Source organism: Hibiscus syriacus, unplaced genomic scaffold (genome assembly GCF_006381635.1).
Source record: "Hibiscus syriacus cultivar Baekdansim isolate YM2019G1 unplaced genomic scaffold, ASM638163v2 tig00110607_pilon, whole genome shotgun sequence".
In the NCBI taxonomy this organism is placed as follows: domain Eukaryota; kingdom Viridiplantae; phylum Streptophyta; class Magnoliopsida; order Malvales; family Malvaceae; genus Hibiscus; species Hibiscus syriacus.
The window spans coordinates 18,043-25,965 of NW_024062799.1; the positions used below are offsets into that span (position 1 = coordinate 18,043).

The 7,923-nt window shown below is 35.2% G+C and overlaps 2 pseudogenes; one reads left to right on the forward strand and one right to left on the reverse strand.

Annotated features, from left to right (window-relative positions):
- Positions 1-239: 239 nt before the first annotated feature.
- Positions 240-3,902, forward strand: LOC120135264 (annotated as a pseudogene).
- A 900-nt stretch (positions 3,903-4,802) lies between these two features.
- LOC120135326 lies at positions 4,803-6,880 on the reverse strand (annotated as a pseudogene).
- Between the last annotated feature and the right edge of the window lie 1,043 nt (positions 6,881-7,923).

A 7,923-nucleotide genomic window follows, 5' to 3' on the forward strand; every position in this document is an offset into this window, starting at 1 on the left:
GCGATAATGGAGATCGCGTTGCGAATTAGCGATCGCATTGCGATTTTGTTGGTCATTTTGGCAAATCCGGAAAAAGTTAGTTAAAATCATATATTATATGGGATTTTTGGTCACTGAGATTATTTTCTCTTAAAAAAAATATACGGTCATTACGAAACGTCATCGTTACGCTGGTGCATCTTTGGTAAAAATTAAAAAAATTTGGTACGAGCCTGACAACAACAAAATTAACGTTCTCAATTACTCACCGTTGGATAAGTGGATTTAGCTGATGGTTACCGTTAGATAATTGATTAGGATTCCCTATATATAACAACTCCGTGCGCTTTTCGAAGTTTCTAGACTGGGCCGAAATCATAAATCCCATTTTCCAATTACTTTCCTTGTCCCTGAGCTGGGGTTTTGCTCCGCATAGCGATCTGGTTACGATCCTCAACCGGTTTCGATTCTGTTTTTCCCCCCTCGCAGTATGCCTCCGTATGAATATTTGTCAACTTATTCAATCCCACAAGAATTTTTTTATTAACATTCAGAGAACATTTTTATTTGGATTCAAATTTGCAGGTATTACTGTGATTATTGCGACACTTATTTGACGCACGACTCCGTAAGTTTTCTGTTTTTTATTTGTTATATTTCTTTTTCTATCTTCATCTGTTTATGTTTTTTTATCTCTAAACACCTTTTTTGGTTTAAATCTTTTGAAATTCGGTTGTGTTTATTATCTGGGTTATCGAATTTAAAAAATCGTTGACATTTTTTTGGGGTTTTTCAAATTTCAGCCACCAGTTAGGAAACAACACAATGCAGGGTACAAACACAAGGTAATTATTTGAGATTTCTCTTTTGCATCTTGTTCATCATCTGTTTATATTGTCAGTTATTCAATTTTGCGGACTCTTTCTGGGAATTTAGGCAAATGTTAGAACGCACTAGCAGCAATTCGAGGAGCAACAGACCCAGAGCTTAATAGACCAAAGGATCAAGGAACATGTTGGTCAATCTGCAGCTTTCCATCAGGTTGGAGCTGCTTTCAATCAACATCTAATGGTTAAGAGGCCTCACTTTCTGTTCTTCCAACACCTGTTATGCCCCTTCCGAGGGGTGCACCAATACCAGTGGTCCCAGGGATTAGGCCCCCTGTTCTGCCGAGGCCGATTCCAGGTGCTCCAGGTAAGATTGAAGGTGTATTCGATTTATTAGTATTGTTGCAGATATGAGCTGTGCATATTTTAGTTAATGAACTTATTATATGGTCATAAAAAAATTTGCTTATCCGCTTTCTTACAATGAAGCTGTTATTGTATATCATAATTCATGATATGTCATTTACTTTATATCATGTTGCTGACATCGTTCCAAGTCAGGCACCGGGTTTTATTCTAGATCTCAATTACTCATGCAGGATGGAATTTAATATATATTTTTTCTTTTACGGTGATGTTGCCAGGTTATGCTCCTGTTCCAGGCATGCCATCAACGATAGTATCACCTGGTGCTCCTTCCTTTCCTGGTCAAGTAAATGGTCTGCCACAGCCTCCTACATTCTCTCCGCCATCAACAGTTCCCGAAGCTGCAACGACTAGGGGTGTAAACGAGCCGAGTTGAGCTCGAGTCTCGAAAACTTTTATAGTAAGCTCGACTCGACTCGAAAACTCGCGAGCTTAAAATTATTACGCTCGACTCGAACTCAAAATGCAATATTGAAACTCGACTCGAACTCGAAAAGGTTCAAACTCAAAAATATTTCAAGAGCTCGATTAAAGCTCGAAACTCAAACTTGATTCAAGCTCAATTGTTTGCCAAATAGGCCGAGAAAGGTAAGTTTTGAACTGCACAAGCCCGCTTGGTTTATAGGTAGCTTGTCCTGTCATCTTATAGTATCTGGACGATGTGGGATATTGTTGAGACTTGAGAGCACTACTTGTTCGAGAACTTCAGAGCCTTCATCTTCATAAAGTGGCATCCGAAACCCAAAGCCCCTCCCCATTCAAAGCTAAACACTCTCTTTCCATGTCTTCATCATATATATATATATATATAACTCAGACAACATGATAAGGGATACCATGAAACCCTGAAACTACAAAAAGTTGAACGCTTTTGTTTGATCTCTCTCCATGTCGGATCATGAATTTAGAGACTTTTATTACCATAATGAACTATCATTATTTTATAGAACAGAGTGGTTAAGATCACTATGCATTATCATATTGATTACAGCTTTCACCATCAGATGCATCATCAAGCCTAGCAATAGCATCGATGAGCAATTGTTCCTGCTCCTGCATTACATATAATGGTTAGGAGAAATCTGTAATGGTTAGGAGATCAATATTGATCTCAATAAAATGTATGCATCAACTATACGTTGGTAAAAAGTATTCCGCTTTGGAAAACCGGCAAGCAAAACTGCTGAGAATATTAAGTTTAATAATTTAGTAGCTTTACATTATATCTTGAAAACTTATATTTACTATTTAATATTCTTGTGCAAGAAAATGGGAGATGTGTTCTGTTTGGTTTAACTTAACGTAACACCTAGCATCAAAAAGTCAAAAAATCTAATCAAAGTATTGGTAATTTTACTGAAATAATAACTAAATAATGATCACAACCAAAAGGATGAGGTTCTTTAAGTTGATGGCATTGATCTAGAGCTTGCCTGCTTTTAGAACGGCCATATGAGATTGAGAGAGTACAATACTATAAGAGTTTTCAATTCTTCCTTAAGCAACAAACCTCAGCTCAACTAACAAAATTCTAATTGTATGCCTGAAGAGAGATGGACACATAAAAATCAATAACAAGTTTTTCTTTTTGTTGAAATTAATTTTAGTGATAAAGCAAAGACTACAGTAGGACATTTCCAAGACTGGATTCTGCAAAAGCATGCACAAATAGACAAATTGGCAAATTTGCTGTGGCGTTTAAGGGACAAAGGACTAGAGAAAAAAAAATATATTCTTACATCATAAAACCAATTAGTTTCATCCACCAAGCCTCACCTACGCTCTGTTTGTAACCTTTAACAGCCCATTACATCATTCTAAAATTAGTATATTTAGCTTAAATTGATTCTCACATTTAGATTTCTCTTAATTTAGTCCATGTTTAGAATTGTTTTCTTTAATTAGTTGTGTATATTTATTTTGTATGTTGATATGTTTATGTATAAGTATGCGATTGATTTATTTAGGAGTCACATAACATCATTTTGCATAATTTGCATGTTACCTTCATGTGCATAACTTAACCTCTATCATATAATCAGATTTAGGTTTTAGGGTTTAAGGTTTATAGTTTATGGTTTATGGTTTAGAGTTTAGAGTTTATTACAAATACATTAATTAATCGACTTGGTACCGATTATGAGATAAGTACAATTTAGGTCGATGGTTTAGATTTTAGGGTTTGGTTTATGATTTATGGTTTTAGGGTTCATTACAAAGACATTAATTAAAATTTGAGGTAGTTGTATTATAGAATTTTAATATATTTTAAAATTTATAATTATCAATAGTGTATTTTTAATAATGTAATTTTAAAAAATCTAAAATTATAATATAACATTTTTCGAGCTGCTCACGAGCTTTTCGAGTCGAATATCGAGTAGCTCGTTTAGGCTCGTTAAGAACTCGAGTTGAGTCCATTCGATTCGAGTATTTATCGAGCCTTGATTGAGTCGATCTCGAGTAGCTCACGATCTGCCTCGTCTCATTTACAGCCCTAGCAACGACACCCACTTCTTCTAATGGGGCACCCACCATGGCGATACCTGCGTTGTATCAGACTAGTCCTGCTGCCCCAGCAAGTGTTGGGCTTGAGAATTTCAATGCCAGTGGACAGCCTTCTGAATCTAAACATTAACCTGGTTAAACTGTCTGCTTTGCTTTCCATATGAAAGTAAGAGCCCTATTAAATCCATGTTTGTATGCTATTGAATGTGATGCTTTGCAATGAGTAAGGGTGTATGGTAATATTTTGCTCGAAGGGTAGTTCGTTATTAAGCATTGGCTCATTTTGCTTTGACATTGGTTATTCTTTATTTTTTGGATAAATGTGTCTTCTGGTAATCAATGTAAAGTTTGGAAATGAATTCCTGGTCTCTAAACTGTTTTAGACCAATGCAGAAATTCAAAGCGGGCATATCATTTCGTCTTTTGGGATTATGCAATGGTTGGTTGAAGAATCTGTATTGCACCGAAATAGTGTAAATAAATCATCATTCTTCACTCTTCAAATTATTTTCTTCAATTTATATTCTTACTAATATTCTTGTTATGATAAAGTTTGCAATGTAACACAAAGGATCAGCTGAAGTATGTGAGATCCTAAAAATATCATGAATGTTTTTGCTGTTTTCTTATGATTGCATTATTCTCATAATGAGTAATCCTACCTTATATTATTCTTATTCTAGACCTAATGATTCCGGCTTATTTTGCCTCTCATTGGTAATTTTTGCCAGTATCATACACCTTTTACAGGCAACCAGAGCTAACTCGCATTCTTCCGAGTCCACTGATGATATTTCACTCAGATTTTATATTGGGATTTTTAATGTACAAGTTGCAGCAATTGCTTGGTGCAAAATTGTGGATGGTTTTATATTGCCATTATGTTTTATATAAGCTGAATTTCGGGTAGATTTGGATTGTAATGAAAGCTGCTGACAGCTCCTGTATGTGCTATTTGTGAAGAAATAAAATAGTACAATCTGCCGCTTTTTTTTTTTTTTGAACCAACAAGCTGCATCTTGATGATTTGTTATTTAATACAGGTTCTTAAGGGCTCTTTTCTGTTCGATTTTGAGAAACATTGAAAACGAAGTAGAGTACTACGTACACTATCTATCCATTGCACAATTTTGCTACATTGTTGCATATGATGAAAACTAGCATAAAAACCAACATATCCTTCACAGATTTCCAGCTTTAGCATTGCCGATTTCAGAATTGTTCCATTACAAGTTTCCGCATGAAGTCTTCGGGTGCTGCAATGGATCATCATGTTAGAAATGAATCAGTTCTGTTATATTTAGGAAATTTAACCGAAATTGGACTGGAATGATGAATATATTACCCGAGCCACCAGTGAACAGCCTGAACTGACCTAAAGCTTGCCTAACAAACATCTCAACTCCACTCACTGCAGTGACACCAACCTCAGCACCTCTTTCAAGAGTCGTGTGATTCTAGTGTGTAAACCGCATCGAAAACCAAGTCATATGCTCTCAAAGCCTCCTGAACAAGCATGGTAATATGAGGAATATGTTGATGAATGAATTTGATTTGTATAATGAGAGAGAAGCACCTTTGAAACTGGACTTTGATCTGAAATGGGTTCCATTCCGATCGCAGAAGAATTGGCAAAGATCGCTCCTGTCTCCGGACGGAACTTTTCTAAAGTTTCATATGGCAATGCTTCCCCAGAAACCTCATCAGCGAGGGCTTTTGCTCGCTCTTGTAGGGCAGGAATCCATTACAAGGATGTCAAGCTCCACGGAAACCAAAAGGAAATGGCATGAACGGAAGACTGGTAAGATAATCTTTACCATAATTGCGGTTGAAAATAACGATTCTGGCCCCTTTATATTAGCACCAAAAGCCATTGATCTTCCTGCACCTCCTGCTCCGATCAAAACAAAACTTCTTCCGGAAATCGGAGAAGTACCATGGGACGCTCCATTTCTGCTAACCTTCCTTTCTATTCATGCCAAGGAAATACGATTAAGTGATCTCTACCATAACCAAAACATACATCGTTTTCGTGTACCTCTTAGTGCATCCTCTATAGCAGAGATAGAAGCTTCGCAGTCTGTGTATAACCGATCAGCTTCCCGTCCATCGGCCTCCTTACTATCGTGTTTACTGCTCCTATGGACTGATTGAAAAAGAATGTCACACGCAATCAGAATCTACATATATATAGTTGCAGTGAGATCGAAGTTCCTCCATGTTTACAGACCTTTGCCAGTGGATGGACCTCATCACAGCACCTGACTGCTGTTTCCTTGTGTGGATTCCAACACTGCGAAGTTGAAGATCACAAGTTACAAAAACAATGGATTAGAAATTTAAACATTTTCATGTTCCCTTGAAATGGTTACATCTTTATATATACCTGAAGCCTGCGAAATCGGAGCCAGAATAGGTTTTGAAGAATTCCTCAATATCATCAACAAGCATAGGAACATAAATTCCATTGTATCCCATATGTCTAAATGCAGGGTTGTGAAGAATAGGGCCTTTACTATGAGCAACTGGATTCGAAATGACACCAAAAACTTTCGTATCCACATTCATATATTCAAGCCTGTAAACTTGTCGAAGACTGAGAAGAGAAGGCAATCCGGCGACCGGTTTTTCTCCGAGAGATCCGTATACTAAAAACCACCGAATTTCGGTGCTAAAAGTTGGCTTATGAGACCTTTGCTGCCAACTGCCATAGCAATCAGAGGCACCTGATGAAAAAGACACATAAGTTCACTCACCATTCAGGAAAAAAAATCGTTATTTTCCTCTGTAGTGAGTACCTGACAGTGAGTAAGAACTGTAAAAATCGGTGCTAAATCTGTGATATAATCGACACATATGTCGAGTTTGATGATATCGGCTCCGGTGGCCTGCATACATGCAATTAAATCAGCAAGCTTTTCAACCGAAGGCTTCCCGCCATTCACATAGTTGGATACTATGATTCTGCTATTGGAATCGAAGTATTCTGCCATATTGACCTCACATGCCATCTGGAAACAAGTTTCAATTCAATTGCATTAAAATGAATACTTTTCTTGTTCAACAAGTTATTATATAGCAAGAAGTTATACTTGATACAAGGTGTCGAAATTGGAATTAGACGAGTACCTCATAGTCCATTTCAACGAATTCAACATTGAGCTCTACTGCCCTTTTCAAAACTTTCAAGCAAACATTGTAGCGATCTCCCTTGCTCGATTTCAGCCTGTGATTATAAGATACTTTAATGAATGCGTTGCTTGAGGTCAAGGATGGATTGTGTGTTACTAGTATCCCGAAAATTTCAAATAATCATGTAGTTTAAGTATTTTTAATATTTTTTATCGATGATTTAATTTAGTTTTCTTTTAAATTTTATATTTTCGTACCTTTTAAAATTTTTAATATAACTTCCTAAAGTTATGCTCTTAATTTAAAAGTGTACATATATTCCTGGTTAAGATTATAATCATATTGTTTAAATTTATGGTTGTTCTATGTATTAAATCGTATCACGCTTCTTACCTCTAAAGCTGTATTACCAATAATATTAAATAAACAATTTTGAAATATGTCCATGTAATAGCACTGTCAAAAAAAATTGAAAAGAAAATTTATATTAATTGGTCAATCAGAAAATTTAAAATACAATATTAATTAATTTTAAAATGAAATTAATATTTTAGAATGATATTAAAGTTATTTTTAATATATATAATTAAGGGTAAACTACACGTTTGGTAATCAAACTTCACTCCATAACATGATCTTATTTTAATAAAAACGACCTCAATTTAGTCTAAAATTATTTTTTTTCATGGATTCAAAACGATATCATTTCGATGGAAGGTGTCATGTAATAACGCCGTTAAAATAATTAACGGCGGAGTGATAAAAAATTTCAATTTATAAAGTTTAGTGAATAAATTGAAAAAAATAAAAGTATAGTGAATGAAATAGGAGAAAGAGTAAAGTTCAAGTACCAAATGTGTAATTTACCCTATAATCAAAGATTATGATGAAGTACTTGAAGTTGACATATTAGAAAATTAAAATAATGAATTAAATTATGACATGTGAGTTTTTTTAGTCAAGTCAGGAATTTAATGTGCAACATATTGATATGTTTGGTATTTTAAATAAAATAAAATAAGATATTGAAAAGAAAAAAAATGAAAGTAAT